The sequence below is a fragment of the Notamacropus eugenii genome, chromosome 4 (assembly GCF_028372415.1).
Source record: "Notamacropus eugenii isolate mMacEug1 chromosome 4, mMacEug1.pri_v2, whole genome shotgun sequence".
In the NCBI taxonomy this organism is placed as follows: Eukaryota; Metazoa; Chordata; class Mammalia; order Diprotodontia; family Macropodidae; genus Notamacropus; species Notamacropus eugenii.
Window position 1 is genome coordinate 430,074,405 of NC_092875.1, and position 26,573 is coordinate 430,100,977.

General features: G+C 38.4%; 1 protein-coding gene across 9 annotated transcripts in view; it reads left to right on the forward strand.

The window, feature by feature from the left end:
- Positions 1-26,573, forward strand: part of CCBE1 (collagen and calcium binding EGF domains 1) — a 345,289-nt gene that overhangs the window by 12,148 nt on the left and 306,568 nt on the right. For 4 of the 9 annotated variants that reach the window (XM_072605919.1, XM_072605921.1, XM_072605924.1 and 1 more), the window contains one exon: positions 21,953-22,051. The exons of the other annotated variants lie outside the window; for them this stretch is intronic. The gene's annotated coding sequence lies outside the window, so the exon portion shown is untranslated. The remainder of the gene's footprint in view (positions 1-21,952; positions 22,052-26,573) is intronic. 9 annotated transcript variants of the gene reach the window in all.

Genomic DNA, 26,573 nt, shown 5'->3' on the forward strand with positions numbered 1-26,573 from the left:
CAGGTTTGATTATCCCCATTTTACAGGTTAGAAAACTGACCTGGAGAGATTGAGTGATATTCTCAAAGTTATTCTGCCAGTAAGTAATTGTGCCAGGAATAGAAACAGCCTCTTGTGACTATAAGCACAGTGTTCTTACCACAAACTACTTTTATTATTTAATGAGACTTGTCAGTGGATTGCTGCAATCTCGTTGGTGTCAATATTGCCTCTGTCACTGAGGATGATGATCTCAAAAGGATTCATGCCTTTCCATCCAGTGTGAAATTCTTACCCATGTTCTTCTGTACAACAGGGTGGGTCATCATCACAGCCACTTGGGCACAGCTAATAGATGAGGAATTCTTTGCTTGTGACAGCGCCTGTAACAGAGAGAAATAAAGACTGGCCCTTGATACTATGTAATCGTCATTCGCTTCTATAGTGATCCTGCTAAAGTGGTGGAAATGGAGGCAGCAACCGCTAAGATATACTTTGAGCATTATGGAGATGTGCATAAAAACAGCTGGAAAAAGGGGAAAATCCTTTTTATACAAAACATTCTTGTAATTGATCGAGCAGTAATAGCAGCACACCTTGTCTGTTCTTCATGGCAAAAGCAAAGGCACCTTCATTTGCCTTTTGATAAGTCCAGTGGAATTCCTCCTGTTGCCCTGGCTCAGGTATACTGTCAAGGCCTACCTTTCCCAAAAGGGCAGCAGCATGAAGAGCCCCTGGCTATCTGGACGTTAGTAGGTTAGAGGGTATTACGGTAGCAGGGATATTTTTCATGGTTAAAAGGCAAATCACAGCATGAATGTTGTGTGAGGACCATGAATCCTGGTTGGCAGCTCTTTTCTGGTAAGGTACAGCTAGTCTACTATGTCACCATACAAATCTGACTAGATACCGAACTACTCAGAAAATGATTATACTGCATGTAATTAATTTTATCCATTCACTTTTTTGAGCAACCCTTGTAATCACGTAGGTTACTTAGCTTCATAAAACCAGCCTAGTATATTTCTGGCAAGAAATGAGAGTGGTACGTCGATGGGAAGAAATATTGATGGAAATGCCAGATGTAAAGGAGTAAAGAGAAGTAGTATTTTTCAATGTGTAAGAGAAATGGGAGATGTAGTCAAAGTAAGGCCATTCTTTGGGAGGCAGCATGTTATAGTGGTTAAAGGACCAACCCTTAAAGTTGGAAAGATCTGGATTCAAGCTCTGTCTCTGACACGTAATAGTCAAGTGAGTAACCCTGCTAGTCAACCTCTCAGTGCCTTAGACAGTTTGTTAAGACTCCTTCTGATATTTATCCATGGTGGAAGTTACTGTATGGGACATGCCCTACACAGATGAAATAGTTGAGGGAAAGTGGGGAGAGAAAGAGAGAGAGAGACAGACAGACAGACACAGAGACAGAGATGAAGAGACAGAGAGGGAAGAAGAGACAGAGGGGTAGAGACAGAGAAAGAAACAGAGACAGAAACACACACACACACAGAGATACACAGAAAGACAAAGTAACAGAGGCAGAGATAGGCAGAGAGACTGAATGCTTGCTTACTATAGAGTATAGAAGGAAGGATGACTGGAGTGGAAGTTGGGGGAGGGGAGAGGAAGGGCAGGGAAACAGACTTGACCTTGGATTGGATGATAAAAGGGATCCTCAGCAGAGCTGTTGGACTTGGTAACACAGCTCTCTTGTCTTATTTCTGCCTTAATTGATTTGAACTGAGTCTGTTCCCAGTGACAGTGATTAAGATGAACAATGTATGCTTTTACAGGTTATGAATGTAAACTACAGCTGAAATAGACATTCTGGGAGGGACGTTCATTTTCTGTCTTGTCACCTTGCTCTTTGGTAGCATTTTCCTCGTGTGGTCTATACAATATGAGGGTGGAAGCATGCATGTCCCAGTTCTTCCTGAAACAATTATTGTTTCTTTGGCTATATCTTGGTATAGTAATTTTCATTTGAAATGTAGGTGATAATCAGAAGGAAGCAAAAAATATCTAAGGAATTTTAAATAGATGTTGTAGAATCTCTGCATTAAAAGCTCATTTATCTTTCTCTTAGATGAATCTCCCAAACCTGTGTCACTCAGAGTCACTCTTAATTTACGTAACATTATAACAATATAGGGTTTCCCAACAAGTTGGAAAAGAAATATAATAATAACTGACATTTACATAGCACTTTTAAGTATTGCAGAACACTCTAGACCTTCACTTTCTCACTGGGACCCACTAGAAGGAGTGAGTTAGACGCTTCAGGTATTGTCATTCTCCTTTTACACATAAGGAAATAGAGGCTTAGAGAGGTTAAAAGACTTGCCCATGGTCACACACTAAGGTAGCAAGTAATGGAGGCAATATTGAACCCAAGTCTCCGCTGATCCCAAATCCAGCACCTTCTCTAAAACTCTGGAGGCAGGCACATTGATACCAACTGGAAATAACAACTCAACAAATCAATATATTTTAAATGCTTACTGTGTGTGTCAGGTACTGTACTAAGCACTGGGGATAAAAAAGGAGGGGGGCAAAAGATAGTCTCTATTCTCAAGGAACTCACAATCTAATGGGAGAGATAATAAGTAAAACACATACAAACAATACAAAAATATGTATAAACAGGAAATAATTAGTAGAAGGAAGGCTCTTGAATTAAGAGGGATTGGGAAAGCCTTCTTGTAACAAATGGGATTTTAGTTGAGATTTAAAGGAAGCTAGGGAGGTCTGTAGGCAGAGATGAGGAGAAAGAACATTCCAGGCATAAGGGACATATTAGAGAAAATGACCAGAACTAAGAGGTGTCTTGTTCTTGGAACAGCAAGAAGGCCAGTGTCACTGTACCAAACTCATAGCAAGGGAAGAGACAGAATGGTTTGTATGCAAGAAATGTATGAGGGACATGATTGAGGATATCAATAAGCAGAAAATGAAATAGGGTGATTATGTAGATAGCCTGAGAGAAACAGATGATGCTCCAGATACATAAAGAGAACCTTCAGGAATATCAATGGTAGATTGCTTGGATCCTCTGTGGAGAATTTATGGAAACACATGAAGGGGGAATCACATATGATGAAAAATAAGAGGGGTCATGACCTAAACTAAGAGAGACAGTACTATACCAATGAATTCCTGGATCCTTCAAAGAGCAAGTTCTCTGTTTATCACAATAGATAAGTATGTGATGCATTTTTAGAAAGATTTCTATAGACATCTTTGGTAAGTTTCACTTTTTTAGAAAATCCAATTATGTGGAATCCCTCATAAGTTAGGGGATAGGGACATAAATGTTTTAATTACTCTTAGATCTCTTTATATTATTCAATACTTTGAAATAATTTTGATTTATTTCTTGTAATGTCTCTGAGGAAAAGGGATAACGGATCCTAAATGAAGCATTAAGAGGTACTGTGTCCAGGCTCCCAGTGAGAGGCTGAACACTTCTAGTTTTTGAGTTTCTGTTTCCTCGTTTGGTCTAAGTTGAATTTGTATGTATTGGTATTTCTGACAGATCCACATCCTTGGATGCTATGGACTGTGACTACCCTGAGGTAGCCTTGATGAGTCAATGCCTCTGTGTCTACCCTCAGCATTGTCCAGTTCATCCATCATTATGTTCTTTTAATCAACATCATACAGTCATTCCTACTCTACCATGCTAGCAAGCTTCCTGGAAGAAGTAGAGCTCATGAGTAGGAAAGGGCCAAGGAAAAATTGTCTTTGATTCTGGTGATTGGCCCTGAGGTTCCTGTGTAAATGATCTTGGAGGTCTTAGGCAGCCACTTCGGGACAAACTCTTAGTGATGATGATTGGCACTTGGTTCACAGACCAGAGTTCTTTGGGTCCCTTTATATTTTGTGTTTTGTTGTTATACCACAAGGAACTTCTTCCTCTCCCATATTTAATTTAATTTAATTAATCTAATGTTAGCAAACATTGATCTTCTCTACCTTTCCAATTCTTTGCCATCATTAAAGAGCTGCTATATTTTTTGTATATGTGGGTCTTTTTCCTCTTTCTTTGATCTCTCTCTTTGACTATAGAACTTTCTTCCCAGTTGTAAATGTGGGCTCTGTGACATATGCTGAAACACTTACTTTATAGAAGTTGTTACTTTCCTTGCTAACATCAAACAAAAATACACTGAATTTTTTTTTTTCTGGAACATAGGTGGTAGGAAAATCTGTGTCAACAATGACTCTCCTCCTTATCCTTATATCCCCTTTTCACTGCTTTGCCCCTACCACAAAAAAAAAAAAAAGACAGTAAAAATCAACTCCAAGTAAACACAAGACTTTTAGATTCCAGCAAAAATCTGTCATACAAAAGAATCTTTTTGATTTATGATTACATAATTTTATCTCAGACCTTATATTAACCATTGAGTCACAAACCAGACAATCTTGATATATCTATATCTATACATATACATGTAATATATGTATACATGCAATATATGTATATGTACATAGACACACATACATGATTTCAAAAACATTTTTAAAGCAATATAGCAGTGATTGTAAGCCAAAGCAAGACAGAAAGCATTATGAATGAAGGAAAAAAAATGTTAACAAAATTGGTTTTTCTATAGTGGGTATAGTCTAACCCACTCATTTTATTGATAAGGTCTCCAATGACTTGCCCCAGATCACAAAGCAAGTAGGGGAAGGGTTGGGATTCAAACCCCAAATCCTCTGGCTCCAAATCCATTGCTCTTTCCATTGTGGTAGCTGGAAATTGCACTCTTTTGACTTTTTTGTTAAATAATGAAAGCCAGGTGGTAGACGCTATGGTAGACTTAGTATGTGTGTGTTCGTCCTTCCATTACCAAAGAAGACCATGCCATCAGAGAAATGATAACATGACTTGCACTTGACTTTATTTTTTTTTGAGCGAAGGAGAATAGGAAGAGAAGGAAAGAGTTACTTTGAACTAAGATGTTTGATTAAAGACTTCAAAGAAAGAGTGTTATTGATGCCTTTTTTGAAAATCACAATAATTTCCAGATATACCCAATTCTCCATTGTATCCTCCTCACTTGTAATTAAAAAAACCCAACAAAATCTAAAACCAACAAACATTGTGGCTACATCTGACAGTGAATTCTGTACATTTTGTACTCATGTTCCCCACCACTTTCCTGAAAGGAGAGAAGAATATGTTTTATCTTGTGTTTTCTAGGTTCAAGATAAGCATTACAATGAGAGCTTAGTTTACTTTAAGTGTTCTTTTTTGTTTATATGATTGCAGTCCTTGTGCTTATTGTTCTTTTAATTTTGTTTACTCTTTACCAATTCATGTTGTCTTTCCATGTTTCTCTGAATTTCTAAGATTGGAAAAGGATTTTAACTAGAGAAATGAGTAGTCCAAAGAGACTACTTTGCTCAATGCAAAGTTTATTCCATGCTCCTGTGATCTGATCACTTCTCCCTCTAAGTCTTCTCATAGGACTCAGATGATCCCCAAAACATCCTTAATATGGGTCAAAGACAGAGGTAAAGGACTGATAGGTACAAAAATATTTACAGCAGCACTTTTTGATGTAACACAACTGTAAACAAAATGAGTGCCCATCAGTTGATAATGGCTGAACGAATGAATAATGAATAATGTTACATTGTTACTCTGTAAGAAATGATGAATGTGATAGATTAAGAGAATCTTAGAAAGACTTATATGAACTGATGCAGAATGAAGTGATTAGAAAAAGGAGAACAATTTACACAATTTCCATAATAATGAAAGCAAACAAGCATGAAAGCATTTAGAGCTTTGATCACGGCAGTGACTAATTATGACTCTAGGAGACTCAGGAGGAAGCATGGCCCCTGTGCTGGGCAATGAGGGAATGGGTTATATAGATCTAGAATGAGACAGGCATTTGCAAGCATGGCTGATATGTTGAGTTGTCTTGCTTGATTATGCTTGTTACAAGCAAGGACTTCTATAAAAATGGAAGGTGAGGTGGACAGGTGAGTTAGTGAATATTGATAGACTGATTGTAGTGGATAGTGATGCAAAAAATGAGAAAAGAACATCAATAAAACGTTTAAACATACAAAGAAGAAACAAAATGAAGTCCAGAGTGGTGATCTAAACAAACAGGGTAATTTTGTGACTACATCTTTAATATACACTTTTTAAAATTGTGTACAGTAAGTTCATAATTCCATGTACAATCCTTTTATATTCTTTGTATATTGAAACAAGTGTTTGTGTTGATGGTTAAGTTCATAAGAAAAAAGAAAATTTTTTGAAAAGAGTAAAAAATGAGCTCCATCCTTGCTGTTGTTGATTGCTTTCTTTTAATTGAAGAAGCTCTCCATATCTTACTTTGCCTGGAAAACAAATAATAGATTCTTTTTTACTGTCCCTTTCAAAATGGCAGAACATATGCTTACCCTGTTGGTGGTAACACAGTGTTGGATACCCATTCACTGATTTAGTTCAAGGTCCACTTGAGCATTTGGTTGCCTGTCTATCCTTCATCTCATTGTTGACAGTGATATCTGCCCTAAATTGTCAAGTCCCAAGAGGTTCTTCTTATTGATTTTCTTCCCTCCCCTTTGCCTGGGCCAGATGCAGAGAGATGCTCAAAACTTATTTCTTGTTAGTCATATTTTAAGAACTGGGCTAATAGAGGAAATGTTCTTGTATTGAGAAGAACAAGTCGGAGTTTATGGCAGTCTTGCAATCCTAGAGAAATAAACGAGAAGCTCTTACTCTTTCTGCCAGTCTATATGAACCACTTGATGAATGTAATAGTCCTTTTTGGCAGCCAGTCCAAGCCTTGTGAGGAAACCTGTTACATTAGAAATAATAATCAATTTAATTACCTGCACAATGATATAGTACATGAAATAAAAAAGAATAAAAGCAAGAGAGAGACTGGTCCTTGGGCTCTTTCTATCTGAATCCTATTAAAAAAGATGAGAAAAATGAATATATTTAAATGAATATTTAAATATTTATATATTTAAATATATACATATTCTCACATGTATATCTGTCTGTCTAATTTTAAGGTTTTACAAGTGCTTTATATATATCACCTCATTTGATTCTCCCAACAACTCTTTGAGGTTGGTGTTACTATTCTCCCTATTTTACAGATGGGGAAACTGAGGCTCAGATATTAAGTGACTTGCCCATGGTCATACAGATAGTGAAGGTCAGAGGCAGGATTTGAAATTAGTCCACTCCTATGTCAGAATCCACTGTTCTTCCCACTGCATTGCTTGGCTGGGGAAAAAAAGACTGCAGTTTGACAATGAAGAATGGGGAGTTTGACTTTATGAGAAGCTGCATGGTGTAATGAGTAGAGCCCTGGACTAGGAGTCAGGAAGCCTCCTTTGAATCTTACCTCAGCAGTTGCTAGCTGTGTGGGCCTATCAGTGAACTATTTTGGTCTTCAACTTCCTCATCTGTAAAATGAGAGGATTTGGCTCTGTGATTTCAAGGTTTAAAACTGTGATCCTCTGATACTTTGGTGTCTAATCTTTCTTCTTCCTCTAAAGTTCCATGATTCATAGGTACAAATACAACCCTGTCTGCAAAAAGAGGAGACCCCTTCTCTCCTGGAGATGTCTTAATTTTGTAATTAAATAGGCAAAGGAAACCTTCACGGATTATACTGAGTACAGAATTTAAGACAAAGATGCTATATTCAAGTATATGGAGGACTATGCTTTTCAAAGTTCTGAATTTAACAATCACCAAATAAAACGATCATTTCTATATACAGAGTTGGACAGAAAAAGATTGTACATGAAACTGTGGATCTTTATTCATGTGACTTCCTTTTAAATATACAATAAATTTAACATGTAACTTTCTTTTTAAAATTCCATTTTTATTGTATTTTCAGCTCTGAATTCTTTCTCTCTTACATTTCCTTCTTTCCCTTAGTCCACTGAGAAAGGCAGAAAAACAAACATTGCTTCAGACATGTATAGACAAGCAAAACATTCCCACTTTGACCATGTCCAAAAAAAAAAAAAGCAACTTTCATCTACATTCTGAGCCCATCAGCTCTTTATGTGGTGTTAGGTAGCATCACCATGTAACTGAAAGCTATCTTACTTGTCAGTGACTCATTTTCTTCTTTTCTGTGCATTTCAAAAAATACTTCCTTGGCCCTCTTTTTTTTTTTTTTTGGTCACCCTATTACTAGCTCCTCTTCCTCCCATCATCATCCCCCCCAAAACTGAAAAAGAAAACAAAGCCCTTATGACAAATATACATAGCCAAGAAGAATAATTTTCTAAATTGTCTTTGTTAAAAAATACCAGTCCCATTCTGTACCTTGTATCTTCTGTTACATGGAAGACGAATGTAAGGAGGGTGTTCGTTGTTGTTCAATCATTTTTCAGTTGTGTTACTGAAAAATTAAATTAATTATTAAATTAGTTATAAATTACTCTTTGTGACCCCATTTGGGGTTTTCTTGGCAAAGATGCTGGAGTAGTTTTCCATTTCCTTCTCCAACTCATTTTACAGATGAGAAAACTGAGGCAAACAGGGTTTAGTGACTTACCCAGGGTCACAAAGGTAGTCAAGTCTGAGACCAGATTTGAACTTACAAAGTTGAGTCTTCCTGAGTCCAGGTCTGGTGCTCTTTCCACTGCACTGTCTAGCTGCCCCTTATTATAGGATAGTAATAAGAGACCTTGCCTGGAAGTTAGGACACTGGGGCTGTGCTTCTAGCTCTGCCACTAACTAATTTGAGCCAGTTATTTTTTCTCTCTGGGTCTCAGTTTCCTCCTCTATAAAATCAAGAAATTGCCCTCGAAGGCATCCCAAGTCTCTTTCACCTCTACCGTTCTCTAGAACAAGGATTTGTTCTCCATTTCCACAAAAGGTAGAACAATGGGAAATGGACTTCAGCCTGTTAGCACAAGGGAGTTGTTTGACATAAGGAATAACATCATAAATTGTGAGTACAAGGAAGTCCTGAAACAGACTCTGCCTCTGGGGTGTGGGGTGGGAATGGGGGAGGGGAAAAGGAGAGACAATCTTGTCCTTGGCTGGCTGAGGCACGGTTATGCCTGAAGCTAGTGAGCAGGACCTGGTCACCTCCTAAGCTCCTTGATCATGATTCTTCTTGTGCAAATTATCCTAAAAAATATCGTGATATTCCCAAACACATAGAGAAAGGAATGCAGAGCACTTTTGCAAATTGCTTCCTCTTGTTGCTGGGGAGACCAAGGCACCATGTCATGATACAGATGTTTTAAGTGTTGCTCCCCTTCCCCCCCCTCCTCCCCCACCCTGGCTTTTCTTTCTGTTGTTTTCTTTGAAGATCTGCTGTTCCACATAGTAGGGAGAACAGAGGGTGAACCATCAATTTCCTCTACTTGGCAAAAGAACTTCTGGTCTTATAGAGACCTCCCACTACTAGAAGGGAAGAACATCTATTTCTATTATAGACTCATTGAAAGGAAGCAAAAGCTTCTAGCCAATAATGAGGAGAATGCCGGAGCCAATGAAAACTTTTTTTCTCTCTCATTCTGTTTGATATAACATCTCATTTCATGTCAACATGAACTTGGTATTCTTTGTGTTTGGTGTTTACTAATATTTATTATAGTTTACATTCCTACATGTGTATATTCTTTTGAATTTATTTATACTGTGGACAAAACCAACTCTTTGTCCAATGTTTCTCTCAGGGTGTATATGGAAATGCTTCCTTTTTAATTATCTCTGCTATTTTATCCTTACTAGGAAAATCCCCCTTTTTCTTTTTTTTGGAGGTTATTTTATTTTCCCAACTACATAGATATTTTAACATTCATTTTTAAAATAAAAATTTGATTTCTAAATTTTCTCCCTCCTCCCCAGATGGTAAGCAATTTGACAAACATTATATACGTGCAATTATGTAAAACATTTTCATATGAGTCATGTTGTGAAAGAAACAGAACAAAAAGAAAAAAACTGAAAAAATAAGGAAAGTGAAAGTAGTATGCTTCCACCTGCATTCAGATTCCATCTGTCTCTTCTCTGGATGTGGATAGCATTTTCCATCATGAGTCTTTTAGAATTGTCTTGCATTTCTGAGAAGAGCTAAGTTAATCATAGCTAATCATCACACAATATTACTGTTACTATATACAATGTTCTCCTGGTTCTGCTCACTTCACTTTGCATCAGTTCATAGAAATCTTTCCAGGTTTTTCTGAAATCTGCCTGCTCATCATGTCATATAGTACAATAGCGTTCCATTACACTCATATACCATAACTTGTTAACTGTTGCCCAATTGATGGAAATCCCCTCAATTTCCAATTTTTTGCTGCCATAAAAAAAGCTGCTATAAGTATTTTTGTACATGTAGGTCTTTTTCCCTTTTTATGATCTCTTTGGGGTACAGACCTGGTAGTGGTATCACTGGATCAAAGGGTATGTGCAGCTTGATTGCCTTTTGGGCATAGTTCCAAATTGTTCTTTAGAATGGTTGGATTAGTTCACATCTCCACCAACAGTGTGTTAGTGTCCCAATTTTCCCACATCCTCTCCAACATTCATCATTTTCCTTTTCTGTAATATTAGTCAATTTGATAGGTGTGAAGTGGTACCTCACATTTGTTTTAATTTTCATTTCTCTAATCAATAGTGGTTTACAGTATTTTTTCATATGACTATAGATTGCTTTGATTTTATCTGAAAACTGCCTGTTCATATCTTTTGTCTATTGTATTCTCCTTTATTTTTGCTGTGATAATTGAGGGACTGCATTAGTCTTAGTTTTGTGCCTGGGTGGCACCCCTACCCCAAATCTCAGAGTGGGTTTCCTTGAGAATGTCTACTCCATGTTCAAGATACTCTTTGGTTCATATCCTGCAACCTACAAAGCCTCTCAAAGCCCCTTTCAGTGTATTTACTGTTAATGGTCAGCCAGAGGACACAACTAGTTCAAAGCAAAGGCATTTAATGAATGTTATAGTAAGAAAAGTAGCAACATAATATTTGCCCAATAAACCTGAGTAGCACTCTCCTACAAGCATACCCAGTATCTGTGGTAAGAGTGTGCACAAATAGGGAACAGATATGCAAAAGTCACTCATGTAAGGTAGATTCCAGAATGGTACATGGAAGGGCAGCTCTTGTTTCTGATGCTGAAGGATAATTGATGTCTTCTAGTTAGGTTATCACATTACTCCTGCCAGACCTGTACTGGTCTTGTCACCTCTGTCTGATGTTGCTCAGATGGAATCTGTTCCACTGAACTCTGCCCCCTCGAATGCTCTCGGCTACTCCATTGCCTCTGACTTCTTGCCCAGATGAAATCCTTGGCTATATTTTCCTCAAGAAAACAGCAGAAGCCACCATGTTCTTTTAGCTTAGAGCCCATAGGCTTTCCCTTTTCCCAATTTCAACTCTTTTAGGAAAGTCAAAAACCTTTTCCTTGGACCAGCAAAAAGCCTTCCCTTGCGTTCTCCTCTATTGGTTTCTTGAGAATCTTAGCTACCAAAATAGGAGGTTCTTATTTACCAAACAGGAGGTTCTTAACACCAGGTACCAGGCTCTTCAGAACAAACCCTCAGACTTCACATTTTAAAACCTTTTTTTAGGGAGAGGGAGAGTGGTTTGACTTCCTGGCCCCTGGGCTTGGGCTCTCCCTGGGTGAGCCAGTTCACAATGAACATTTCTTGTGTCTCTCAAATTTAATCTCTGGAAGATCAACAGTAAGCTAAGTAATGGTTATTTTTGCAATAATTACGTAAGAGATAGAGGTTCAGGATCCTCAGTTTTCCAAGCCTCTTCTGTTTTCTCATGTAGAAAATGCAAATGGAACGAGTCATTGTTTCTTCTCCCTGCTTACCATTGCTGCCCATTTTCTATACAGATCTAGCTAGTCCAAACCTCAACGGGGCTTCGAAGGACACCCTTACATAAGTTAGTCTGTCTTACGTTTGTCAGGTAAAACACCATAATGGGTGAGTTATTTATATTATTCAGCTAACATTGTCACGGACTTGAGAGAAGGGGTCTAAGATTTTATTTTTGAATCATTCAGATGTCCTTTTCCTTTTACACAGGCAGACAGCAGTCTCAGTGTTACCAAGAGATCCTTCCATTTTAGTTTTCATTTATATCAATGAGCCACACATTAGTTGACAATCTTGATTCTTTTCTGTTTCTTACTGATTGACCTCCTTTCCTTTCTCGAAGTCTTAGCTTGGGTTGTGTTAGAAGATATTTATCCAGATTGTGCTTATAACTTCAATAGAGAAAACTAGTTTTCTGCTAGTGCCTTTGCTTTCTGTTTTGTGTTGTTTTTAGACAAAATAGAATCCACACAGAGAAGGGAGCTGCTAATAATTTTAATTCATGAGAACATAAATTAGAACTCAAAGGAATCTTAGAGGTCACTTTGTCAGGTCCCCTAATTTTACAGGTGAGGAAACTGAGGTCCAGAGGTCACATATGTTGTAAGTAGCACAATGTGTATTTGAACCCAGGCCTTCTGACTCCATACACAATGTTCTCTCCACTAAACTATGCTGCTCATTGCACATATTTGTACTTCATTCCACTCAAGGCTTATTGAAAGGTAAGGAAAAGTGACTTTGTTTTCTCTCAGAATCAAGAAGTTTTCTCAAGGCAATATTATTTCCAGACATAATTCTTGGACCAGTTATGAGTCATTGGCGCTTTTTGCTGCTAAAGAAAGATTATACTTTTAAACAAATGCTATAGTCATACAGTATCAAAGCTGGAAGGGACATTAGAGTTCATATAGTCCAACCCTCTCATTATAGACGAGGAAAGAGGCCCAGAGAGATTGGAGTGACTCACCCAAGGTCACACAATTAGCTAGTAGCATAGAGCCAGGAATCAAATCCAGATCTTTTAAGTCCCAGTCCAAGGTTCTTTCCACTGCATCACAGCGTATGTTTAAATTTGAGCAGGACTCAAGAAAGGAAATATGCTGTACACCTCATTACAGAGCTGCTAATAATAGAATCAAATTTGGGTAAAGGTGGACTTTCTCCACTTTTGTTGTATCTTGGACCCCTTTGGTAGTCTGGTGAAGCCTCTGCATCCCTTCTTAGAATCATGGTTTAAATAATCTAAGGAAAAGCTTAATTTCAGTTAGAAGTTTGTGAAAATCAAGATGTATTTTTTCCCTCATCTGAATTCATGGACCCTCTGAAATCTGTCACTGTATCCAGGGGTGGTCTGGTAAATGTTTTACAACTAGATCTCTGAAAATAAAATGTATACATGGCATACTTTTAAGTTTAGTCTGCATTAAGATTTTTTCTATCAGCTGATCAATTTTTGAAGTGTAAACGTTCACACTGAAAATTTAATGAGTTTGCTCCTAGAGGCCCCTGTGTGGATGCCACATTAAGAACCACTGGCCTAAGGGGAGTGTGTCCCCCCTGTTTAAGGCTACATTTTTGCTACTGTGCTGAAGGAACCCCACTGGAAAGTGGTCACACATATAGAGTGGTCCTGTCTCCGAGACTCTCATGTTAACATTGTTAAAATAGCTTCTAGTAGGCTAGTATTTTCTTCCACATGTTTTATGTTTTTGAATTTCTCACCCGTTTAAATGGGTAAAAAATAAAAATCTATTTTTATTTTTGATTTGGGAGAGCACAGAAATACCACATTCATTTCATTAATAGTAGAAAAAAAAACCAATAGTAAAGACATTCCAAAAATTCATTTGTTTGTCTATTCCAAGTGACATGGAAATAACATAAAGGACACTGGAACTTGCAGTTCTAAAATAGACAAGAAAAGAAAAGCTGAGAAAGGAATAATTTGATTATAAGGAGGGACTGTTGTGCAATGAATAGGTTCATTACGTAAGTTAAATACAAATCAGACCAAAGGGAAATGTGAAGAAAGACTGAAGGAAAATATTGAAGTATATGAGAAAGTCTTCTTTATATAAAAATTAGTGGTGCATAACCTCCAGTTTAAAATAGCTGTGTTAGTGTTGGCAATATCCTGTGACTGGAGTGATCCTTCACCAAGAATGCAAAGCTGAGGTATCTCTTTTGCCATGGCTCTAGATAAAAGGAGTTAAGAAATTAGGTGATTATTGATGTAGGAAAAAACATTCATCTTTGCAGGATTGTTTGTGTATTCACATATAAGTATATGAATGCATAACGTGTGTTTGTCGAGTAAAAAGCCAATAAGCATTCATTACTTTTTACCAGGCACTGTGCTAAATGTTGAGGATACAAAGGCAAAAAAGGAAAAATGGTCCCTACTCTCAAGGTTCTCAAAAAATAATGGGATAGATGACATGGAAATATATCTGTGTACAAATAAGGTAGATATAGGATAAATTGAAATAATCTCAGAGGGATTGCACTAAGATTAAGGGGAATTGGGAAAAGCTTCTTGCAGAAGGGATGATTTTAGCTGAGACTTGAAGGAATCTAGGAGGTGTCTATGAGAAGACAGAGAGTCCCAGACATAGGGGACAGTACAAGTGCCTGAAATCAGGGGATAGCATGGAAGGCAGTGTCACTGGATCATATAGTACATGGGGGAAGGGTATAAGAGGACTAAAAAGGTGAGAAGGGGTCAGGTTATGAAGGGCTTTGAATATCAGACAGGGGATTTTGTTCTGTAACTAAGAGGGAGCCACTGGAGTTTATTAACTAGAGGCATGACAAGATCAAATTTGAACTTTAGGAATATCATTTTAATACTGAGTGGTGGATGAAAGGGAGTGGGGAGAGACTTGAGACAGGGAAACCAACCAGTAGGCTATGGCAATAGACCATGCATGAAGTGATGAAAGCCTTAACTAGAGTAATGGTGGTATTAGAGGAGAGATGTTATGAAGGGAGAATTGACAGGATTTGGTAATGGATTGGAAATGGGGTGGGGGTGAGAGCTAGGAGTCAAGGGTGACGTAGGTTGTGAGCCCATATGACAGGGAGGATGGTGGGATAGGAAATAGGAACAGTGATGGGAAAGTTAGGAAGAGAGGAGGGCTTGGGGTGGAAAAGGGAAGATAATGGATTCTGTTTGGGAACTGTGTGGGAGGGAGGTGAGAGAGATGGAGAAAAGAAGGAGAAGGAAAAGAGGAAGAGAAAGGGGCCACATACTGCCTTCCCTCTTGCTGGCATACTGTTGACTGCTAATTTGTGCTACATAACCTCATCTGGGCCCTCATCGTTTCAAAGAAATCAATTTAGGTTAATCTTAGGAAAAGCTTCCTAACCATTAGACCTAGCCAAAAGTAGAATGAGCTTCTTGGAGAGGTGGTGGGGTCCTCCCAACAGCTCTCCCACTTTGGAAGGTTTCCTAGCAGAGGCTGGAAATCACTTTTCACATACATTATCATGGGAATTCCTTTCTTTTGTGGGTTGGATTAGAAGGATGCCAGAATCCCTGCCAGTTCTCAAATTCTGTGTAATTCTGGGATATATGACTCATTCTCAGTATATCTTTGTCCTGACATCATCCCTAGGGTAACTAGATGGTGTAGTAGATAGAGCACTGGAATTAGAGTCTGGAAGACCTGAGTTCAAATGTGACTGAAGGTGCTGACTAGCTGTGTGACCTTGGGCAAATCACTTAACCTCTGTTTGCCTCAATTTCTTCAACTGTAAAATGGGGATAATAACAGCACCTACCTTGTGGAATTGTTGTGAGGATCAAATGAGATCGTATTTGTAAAAGTGCTTAGCACAGGGCCTGGCACATAATTGGCACCACGTAGGTACTTATTCTTCCTTCTCTTATTTCCCTAAATCTTCCTCTCCCTCTCTTGTTTATTTCTAGTGAATTATTATAATAATAGCAATGCTAACTAAGCCTTATAATTGCTACCACCAATAGAAATACTTTGCAAAGTGCTTTACATATATTCTCATTTGAACCTCATAAAAATCCTGCAAGGTAGGTGCTGCAATTATTATCTCCATTTTACAGATGGAGAAACTGAGGCAGAGGGAAATTAAATGTTTTATACAGAGTCACACAGCAAGTAAATATCTGAGGTAGGATTATTAATTCAGGTCTTCCTGACTCTCATTCTAGTATTCAGTCCATGACTTCATGCTATATCCCTTATGGATACCTTCCAGTTTCTGCCTTCCTTTTGGATTTTATCCTGTCTCTCATCCAACCCACCCTTAGGCTTTGTTCATATTTCTTTCAGCAGTATCTTCCCTCCTGAGGAATTCTAGATTTTCCTAATTGGTGTATTAGGAGAAATTGAACTAAATTATTCCTAGAATTAGGTGGCTCTTTTGTAACTGTTATCATCATCATCATCTCTAATATTTTTATGGCATTTACCATGTGCCTTAAATAAAACACTTGACGAGACCACTGAACTTTCATAATAATGAGGATGCTGATAATGCATCACATTTACATACCATGTTACAGTTTAAAAATATAAGTTCCTTTGATTCTTACAACTTCACAACAAGTCAGGGGGGCAAATATTGTATTATTCCCATATTTCAGGCAAAGAAATTGAGTCTCCTAGAGACGAAGTGACTAATTCAACATCGTAGAGTTCATCAGTCACAGAGATGAGAGAGACGAAGAAGGGTGCAGGTCTTTGATTTCTGGACTCCTGAATTCTCTATCTCATATCATCTCTTCTTTGAAGCCCTGGTTTTGAAGCCATGCACCAGAACAGTAAGGAAATGGGACATCCAGGAAATCACCATTGATGACACCCCCAACAGCTAAGTGAACTCGATCAGGCAGGAGCCACATTTATTCCTAGTTGATTTTGATGCTCTGGGTGAAATTTTATCGGATCATGGAGATTTCCTACAATTTTTCCTTTGCCCTGGTCCTTTAAGTACTATATCATTCAATGTAACCTCTAAGCTTTGGCAAAAGGAATCCTAGGATAGAGAGAAGAAAGGACTGACATCTAGTCCAAATTTTACCTCATTTTACAAGTGGAGAAACTGTTCCCAGAGATGTGCAATCATTTGCTTAAGGCCACACAGACTGTAAATGGGAAAGCCATTTTTGGAATCCAAGCCTTCTGACTCCACCCATGTTCTTTCCACTGTGCTCTCATCTAGATTAGCTTGACGCAGCTCAACATTATTAGACCTTCATCTGATAATGCTAAATATAATTTAATTCAGTTGAACAAGCATTTTTAAGTGCCATATAGACTTGTGATCTTTCCCTAGTGTCCATGGAATGTTTTGCATGCAACAAGCCTTTAACAAATGTTAGTTGACGAACTGACTCACTCTAACCCCAACATTGCATCCTCTTTCTGAAATGGTTTTGTTCTTTGTTGACAATAACTGCTACAAAGCAAACAAATGTTCATTAAATCCATTCGCTTTGACTGCTAGTGAGAGGTATGGAAAACTTTAACCTAGGGAGAGTCTGATCTGGGGCATCTAAATTAACTTAGTTTTATAAACACTGCTGGCTTTGTGTGTAATGTTCCCTGACATGCAGAGGTCAGGGTGTTTTTCTGCTTTGTTTTTTTTGTTTTATTTCAGAAGAAACATATTTTCCTCTTGCTTATCCACAATGACACAATTTCCAAATATTTCCGGGACCAATGTGAAATTTCAGATTCAGCTGTAAAGCATGATTATAGCCAGGTAAACTGGTTGTCAGAATGACATGTGAGTGGCACATAGTCGGTGTTTAATAAATGCTTGTTGACTTGGCAAACTTTGTCTCAGTTGCTTGTTATCCTAAGAAGTTCTTCTATAAATATTTATTATATATTAGACTTTTTGACCATCTTTTCTAATAACCAAGGTTACCAATTTAGCATGGGATTCAAGATCTCCTTACTGCTCCAATTCAATCAGAAGTAAAATGTCCATCTTTTTTTCCTTTTTTGATGGTTCTAGATGATATATGATAATAATAATAGCTAGCATTTATATAGAGTTTTAAGGTTTGCAAAGTGCTTTGTAAATATGATCTCATTTTCACAACAGCCCTGGCAGATAGTGGCTATTTTTCTCCCCATATTTAAGATGAGGAAACTGAGTCTGAGAGAGGTTAAATGACTTGCCTGGGGTCACACAGCTAGTTAGTGGCCCAGGCAGGGTTTGGAGCCAGATTTTCCTGATTCCAGGCCCCCGTGTTTTATCCACTTCACCAACCAGCTCTTCAAATTTTTCTTTTTTGTTATTGTTGCAATGTTTTGCATAGTCCTAGTCAGTGCTGACGTGCTTCTTCTACTTTCTTGACTCTGCATTGCTTCTTGCGTCTTTTCATGTTTCTTTGTATACTTCATATTTGCCATTCCTTACTTTGCGACAACATTCCAGTACATTCTTATACCCATCTGTTTATCCATTCTGCTTTTAAGAAGCAATATTCTACTACAAGGAAATAGACTAGTTGTAAAGTTAAGACACAGACCAGATTTCTTCAGAGTAGAAATGAACTTTCCCAGAAGGCAGATTGAGAGGAACACACTATGAGAATCGCTTATGGCGCGCTAATGCTGAGGGAAGGGTTCTTGCTGATGCATTTCATTACTTTAGTTGATTAATTTGCTGCAGAAAATAAAGATACCATAAGGAGAAAACTGCGGCAGCTTCATATTTAAAGTTTGCCTCCTCAATCTCATTCTTAAATGAAGGAATAAAAGATGAGGTTTACCACAGGATGTTTGTAAGACCATCAAATTATAGATAAAGTATAAAGCAGTCCAGACTTCCCCATCCCTGTTCCCTGCCCAACTCATTTCGCTGAAATGGAAAGGAAGCTGAAACTCAGGCAGGTGAAATTCTTTGCCCAGGTACTAAGTATTATAGACAGAATTTCAACCAAGGTTTTTCTTGCCTCCAAGTTCAACACTCTATCCTGGTGATAGAACCTGACAAGGTCACTAGACCAGAAGTTTGGAGATCTAGGTTCTCATTCTAGATCTGTACTTGCTAGCTATTTGAGTTTAGGCTTCTCATCTGCAAAATGAGGGTCAAGGGAAGTCATCGATAATCAATTATTGAGTGCTTACTGTATGCCAAGCTAAGTGCTACATACTGGGAATGCAAATACAAGAAGAAAGAAAGGCAGTATACGCCCACAAAGAACTTACATTTTGATGAGAGAAGACATCAAGTAAAAGGAAGCTGGAAAGGGAGATGAGAGGAGTATCCTTCTCCTCCCCAAATATACGCATGGTGGAAAAAGTCTGGAGTCAGGAATGCAGTCTGGAGTGGAGTGAAAATGTCTGGGCCAGACATCCTTTTTAAAATGGAGGTTTTGAGAGGAACCAGCCAATTCCAGGAAGAGGTCATGGACCATGAGGTGACTTCCACTGTGGGAAAATCCAGGGTAGAGTGAGGTTCTAGGGTAAAGAAATTTTCCTAGAATTCATGCTAGAGAAAATTGGGAGAGTCAGGAGTGATGCCTAGAAGGGAATGAAGATGGGTTTGAGTAAGGAGAAGTTTGGTAGAGAGGAGAGGTTCCCAAACTTATTTGGCCTACTCTTTTAAAAAAATTACTCAGCACACCCCTGGAAATCTATTTTCTTTAACACCTTAATGATTTTTTAAAATTTGCATCATTTTTTAAAAAATAATTTTTTTTTAAAAATGACACATTTTAGATTTAATAATTTATGGTAAATTTGTGGAATTTTCCCCTAGCATTGAAACTTTGATGATTCAGTATTGTGTCATGTAACTGTACAGTGTCATATAGTGAAAAACTCATTACATGCACATATTCCCACTAATGTATGCAGGATTTCCCAACAATGTGCTGCTACATGTTGCCGCTTATTAAGACTTGTCAGAAGACTTGACCACTGATCAGTTGTAACTTGCATTTTATGTGTTTATTTGGAAAATAATGTAATCATTATGACTTTAACTCTATTACACAGCAGATAGAACATGTATGAATGGTTTTTCAAAATTTTCTTCATTTCTTTCCTTAGGCTTTCACTGCCCCCTTATTTTTATTCGGTACCCCCCAATTGCATGAGAGGCTACATTTCTAGGTCACCTGGATCATTCCAGCATCCCTCATGGGTGATATGGCCCACACTGGGAGCCTATGTAATCCTAACGTCCCTTCCCAGCAGTAACTTTCCATGATTCAAAAAAAAAGAGAAAGAGAGGCTGAGAATGCTAGGAAAACTGGGATTTAATCCCTGCCTAGAGCCATATGTTTTTTTATCTACATTCAGTCACTGTCTTCTCCTTGATATTCTCCTTCCCTTTGGGTGGATTTTAAAACTGTTCTCCTAGAGCTCTATGCTCTTGGTGCATTCTTGCTGAAGAATTAAATCCAAGCTATTTGAGGGAGACTTGGTACAGTGGAAGAGCATTGGATTTGGAGTCAGATAACCAGTGTTTGAATAATGGCTTGTCCACTTCCTACCTGTATAACCTTGTGCAAATCATTTCACTTCTCATATATACCTCAGTTTCCTCATCCATAAAACAATGGGGTTGCACTTAATGGCCTCTGAGATTTCTTGTACATGTAAATCTATGAACCTATGAAGATGAGAAGAGGACCTACATGACAATTTTATACTCTCTGCCTAATTCATTATAGGTCATGTATAAGATGAATATGCAATGGGAGAGAAAGATGTATCAGAGCTAACACTGTACATAAACAGTGGCCCTATATATATATATGTATACATATATACATACATATGTATATAAACATATATGTGTATGTATATACATCCATCCATCCATCCATATATATATATTATATCCATTACATTTGCCAAGACCCTTCTTTAGGTTTTATAAACTGCATTGCAGTGGGGACCTGGAATGCCATCAAAGGAGGATAAGAATTTAAGGTCTGAGAGACACGATTTCGTTTCTGTTTATTTAAGAAATAAGCCACCTGAGTAGAAGAAGCCTTCATCCTCAAAGTGGAAGGAGTCCATTTGTATGTGATGATCCATAGCAGGCCATTCTTGGGAAACTGTTGCCTAAAGTTTTGTTTTTTTTTCATCATTTGACCTCTTCATGTGCAAGTTGTACAAGTTTAAACTGGCCTTAGTGTTCTATCCAGATGTCTGCTTATTTTTAACTCACTCAAGTCTTGTGCATATCTCTTTCAATGTGTCAGGTTTACAATGCTTCCAATTGTAGATTCTGCCTTTTTTCCCTGAGGCCATTCCAATTTAGTAGAAGAGATATGGGCCCAATTAGAGCTGATGCATATTTCTTTCATGGGTGAAGACATGGTAACCTTTGTTGCTCCACTTTTACTTTACTACCTTAGTTACTGGAAGAACTACAAGTAAGGAGGGGATAACTGGAGTTTGCATCAGGGTGTTAAAATTTAGAGATTGTTGACAGCACTTGCAGTCTTTTAGCAATGTAGAAGCAACTGAGCTTAGCACCTACTAGCAAGAATGATTAGTTAAAGTAGGGAACTACTAAATAGCACCCCTTTCTCTATTCCTAATAGCCATTAAATAGTGAGCAGGGAACAGTGAACAACTTCATGACTAGGGCTTACTATTTTTTTCTTTTCTTCCCATCTTTTCTTCCATTTTCTCTAGAGACTTTTTATTTTGGCCACTTATTCCAGTTGCTAACATTTCTGATTATAGCTCTGGCTCATTGATTTCATTTCTTTTATATGTTTATTCCAGGCATACAGGAACTAGTTCATGAAGCTTTACATTGCAACTGCTTCTGCTTCTTAGTATATTACCATGCAGTTCATGGACATTCAGTATTCGTTGACTTTGCACAAATCTGTTTCAATGTCTCTTAAGAATAGGACTATTTTTGGCTTAATGAGGAAGGTGGAGGGCCACATTAGTTACCCAAGTGTTATTTATTATGTCAAAGGAAAATCTAGGCTATGGAACCGAGTTAAGACATAATAATAGTAGGTATTTATAATTTTTCTATTTTATGGGTTATGATGTGTAAAGAATTCATCCTAGTGACCATCTTGAACTTGACATAGTATTTGGTAGCAACAAAATGCTTTATTGTCATCTTCTCACAGCAAACCAGGGAGAGAGGAGCTTCTTAAAAGTATGATTTGCTTGACCTGTGGATGAATGTAGACAGCGTAAACCATGTGAACAGTGGTCTGACTTTCTTGGTAAGTGATTATACACAAATGAGTCTGATTACTAAGCTACTACTGAGCTAATCCAAAAACACTTAGTGTATGTTTTTTGCCTCAAGTCTGCAGGTCCATAGAGACATCCAGTAGAAAGTTGGGGTATTTTCTTGTTACAAAATTTTCCAGATAAATTCCACAATGGAAGTATATCATTAGAACATCTCCAGGGAAAATAGTTGTGGACAAGGAGAGAAAACACACACACACACACACACACACACACATACACACACACATCCTGCCCCACAAATCCCTGTCAAGAGAGATGAGAGTTTACAAAGATTTATTTATTTACACATTTTCCATTTCATTGTGATGTGCCAGGTACCGGGATGCCTGGGCAAAAAAAGACATTTGCAGATCTGCAGCTGATCTTTTTGCCATGAATGTTAACAGCTCTTCCAGAAAGGCAAAACAGTGATCTAGCCCATTCCTACTGTGACTTTAATATCCTAAGAATTATATAAAGAAACATCATATTACGTGGTCTATCTCTGAAACATAAATTTGGGTGTGTTTTTACTAATCACTTCTGGTGAAAGCCAGAAGCTGGGGCTCTATCTCTGACTTAATGTGACCTTATAATGGGCTGATTTTCCCCTTTCTAAAGAGAAACTAAGGTATAGTCACTGAAATTTCAGTGTTGATAACTTGCAGTTCTCTGGGATTAGCTCTCCAAATGGACTGTATTTTCTAAATGTTCTTCCTATGGTTTACACATACTTGAATGTCAAAAAGAAAGTAACATCTGCACTCTGGGAATGCCATGTGTATAGGACTCTGAGAAGGTTGCTATAAACTGGTCTCAGGGAATTGGCATCCTGATCTTCCAAGACCCATGGCACCCCTTTTCTACTAGGCAGACTCCAAAAGTAAAGCTTAGATTCTGTAAGGAGACCTGGTTCTCCCCTCAATGGTATGTATCTCTGTGTTTATTCAAGGGCTTAACTCCATGCATATCTCTTTGAGGGGCAGATCTGTTTCTCCTACTGTTTGTATCTGCTGAAGAAGGCAAAGCAGCAGCATTTATGAGACCAGTTGCAAGAGTGGAAGTTGCAAAGTTTATTTGTGGGCACTGGCCCTTTGATTTATTTTCAGGAACCCCACTGCAAAGTGTTCATCTGCTTCTGGCAAGTAATCTGGACTTTGGTGAGGAATTATGGTGCACAGAGAATCAGAGCTCTTCAAAATTGCATGAGACTTTAGGGATCAATTGGTTCAACTCCTTTGATTTTCATATTTTAAATTTATGTTTTTAAAATAAATTTTATTGTTATCCCTTGTTACGTTCCCTAGATAAGAACTTGTGACTTTGAGGTCATATGTGGCCCTCTGAATGCATTAAATCAAAGGACTGCACTTGAGGATCTAGAGGGCCACATATGGCCTTGAATCTACAGGTTCCTTACCCGTGGCCTAGATTTACCCCTATATCTCTATCCTGCTCCCTCCTGGAGACTCATTCCTTATTACAATTTTTTAAAGAGGAAGATGAAAAATGATTAACACAACCATACATGACCCTAGGCAAGTCATTTATCCTCTCTTTACCTTAATCCACTGGAGAAGGAAATGGCAAACCACTCCAGTATCTTTCCCAAGAAAACACCACAGACAGCATTGGTGTGCTGGAATCACAAAGAACTGGACATGACTAAACCACAAGCCATTGAAAGTATGGTGGTCCTAAGTCTGTCAGATGGAGCTGACTGGCATCTAGGGAAGTTTCTGCATCAGAGATGATGCCACCAGCTGAGGAAAAAGCCCAGTCCCTAGCCTGACTTGACATAAGACGTGTTGTAGCTTTCATGTGCTTGACAATTTGCTATTTCTTCTATGGTGGTAAAGGGTCAACCTTCTTCCTACCCCTCATTGAAAGTCTCAGTGTCACATAATGCCAGCTGGAGGGCAAAAGAGAGATGAGGTGGGTGGAATCATTTCCTTTTTAAAGGTCTACTGGCTCATCAACTCTTCAGACTCAGCTTTCAATTGCTTCCTCATTCTTCAGTGCTGAATCACACATAGCAGGAAATAGACAGGCAAGGAATAAAATCCCCAACAAAGCTTCAATGTGGTCTACCAGAAGCAGGCAGAACAACTCTGTGGGCACTCCACAGAGATAGCCTCTGTAGGCTCATACTCCAATTCAATACTCATTGCATGTATATTATAGTTATTTCTGCAGGATTCTTTTTTTCCCACTAGACTATAAGATACGTGAGGACAAGACTTCTGTATTTAAACTTGTTATCTTCCCCGACCCATAGCATAGTGTGTAGAGGTACACAGTAGGCCCCAGGTACATGGTTGCTAAAGAATAAATGAGTGTGTGACTTTTGGTTAGGCATTTCATCTCTTGAGACTTACCTTTCCTTTTCTAAAAAACAAGAGACCCTTGCTCATTCCCAGTAAATTGGCAAAAATAACAAAAGATAGAAATAGTTATTATTGGGAAGGTTTTAGAAAGCTGGGCACTCTAATGCACTCTTGATGCAGTTGTGAATGGGTACAAACATTTTGCAAGCAATTTGGAAGTATTCGAAAAAAGTGGCCAAAATACCCATACTCTTTGAGCCAGAGAGTACACTGCTAAACAATATACCCCAAGGAGACCATTGACCCCTCCCCAGAAAGGCTTTGATATACACAAAATATTCATTATGTTACTTTCTATTGTAGCACAGAACAGAAAATATTGGTCATAATAACAGCTAACATTTATATAGTTGGGAGACAGGTCATTCAAAGGTATGTTAAAAAAAAAAAAAAGGTAGTCAATCCTGAGTGTTAAATAAGAGTCACTGACAATAGGTCCAAGAGAAGTTAGGGGATGATATCTGAATTGGATTGGATATGGCCCCAGCAAGTTACATGAATTAGGTACATGGGTGGGGAACCTGGGGCTTCAAGGCCACATGTGGCCCTCTAGGTCCTCAAGTGTGGCCCTTTGACCAAATCCAAACTTCACAGAACAAATCCTCTTAATAAAAGGATTTGTTCTGTAAAATTTGGACTAGAAGGATCTAGAAGGTCACATATCATCTCAAGGTTACAGGTTCTTTACCCTTGAATTACTAGGAACTAGAATTAAGGACTGGAACACAGGGGAGGATTGGACAGGTAGGGCAACTTCTTAGGTGAGAACAGCTCCAGAGAAGATCTTGGAGGCATTTAAAGATGGAAGGGAACTTTGAAGGCATCTAGGGAAATCCCCTCATTTTGTAAGTGAGGAAATTGAGGCCCCAAGTGTTAGCATAGCAGGGACAGTAGTGAAGCTTGAATGTGAGTGCAGGAAAAAAAACAGGGGTGGGGAGGTTGAACCAGAAAGTTATCTGGTCCTTCCACCTAAGGGAAAAGGTCTGTCATCAACCACTCTCTTGTAAGTTCAGGCAGCTGTTTGTGTTACTACACTTGATCCTTTGATCTTGAAGCTAGCCTGGTTTATTCTGATGATGTCAGGAAGTGAGAGATTATTGGGTAATGATACCTGAGTAGGATCATGGGAGGCAATGGCAAGTTGGGAATTGTTTTGGTGCCTTTCATTGGCCCCTGTCCTGCTGGGCCTTGCCTGGATGGTTCCCCATTAACACTTAGAGATGATATGTTCTGGACAGGCATGTTCAATGCATGTTCTCCAGTTTAATTTTGTATGTTCAACCACCACCTGATGGAGCAACCTTGGGGTTGAGGCATAGAGAACATCTAAGGGGGAGTGATGAATCAATCAGTGCCTCAGGTTCAGGAAGAGCTGTAACCATGGCAGTTGAGCCAGGATCATCTCTTCCTTCATCATGTATGCCAGATGCTAATACAATCTAAGTCAGTTGGTGGTAGTGGTTGTGTTTGTCCTTTATTTTCTTTTTTTTTTTTTAAATTAATTTATTTATTTAACTTTTAACATTCATTTTAACAAAATTTTGGGTTCCAAATTTTCTCCCCTTTTGTCCCCTCCCCCCCCAAACACCAAGCATTCTAAATGTCCCTATGACCAATCTGCTATCTCTTCTATCATCCCTCTCTGCCCTTGTCTCCATCTTCTCTTTTGTCCTGTAGGGCCAGATAACTTTCTATACCCCTTTACCTGTATTTCTTATTTCCTAGTGGCAAGAACATTACTCAACAGTTGTTCCTAAAACTTTGAGTTCCAACTTCTTTACCTCCCACCCTCCCCACCCCTCGCCTTTGGAAGGCAAGCAACTCAATATAGGCCAAATCTGTGTAGTTTTGCAAATAACTTCCATAATAGTTGTGTTGTATAAGACTTAACTATATTTCCCTCCATCCTATCCTGTCCCCCATTACTTCTATTCTCTTTTGATCCTGTCCCTCCCCATGAGTGTTGACCTCAAATTGCTCCCTCCTCCCCATGCCCTCCCTTCCATCATCCCCCCCACCCTGCTTATCCTCTTACCCCCCACTTTCCTGTATTGTAAGATAGGTTTTCATACCAAAATGAGTGTGCATTTTATTCCTTCCTTTAGTGGAATGTGATGAGAGT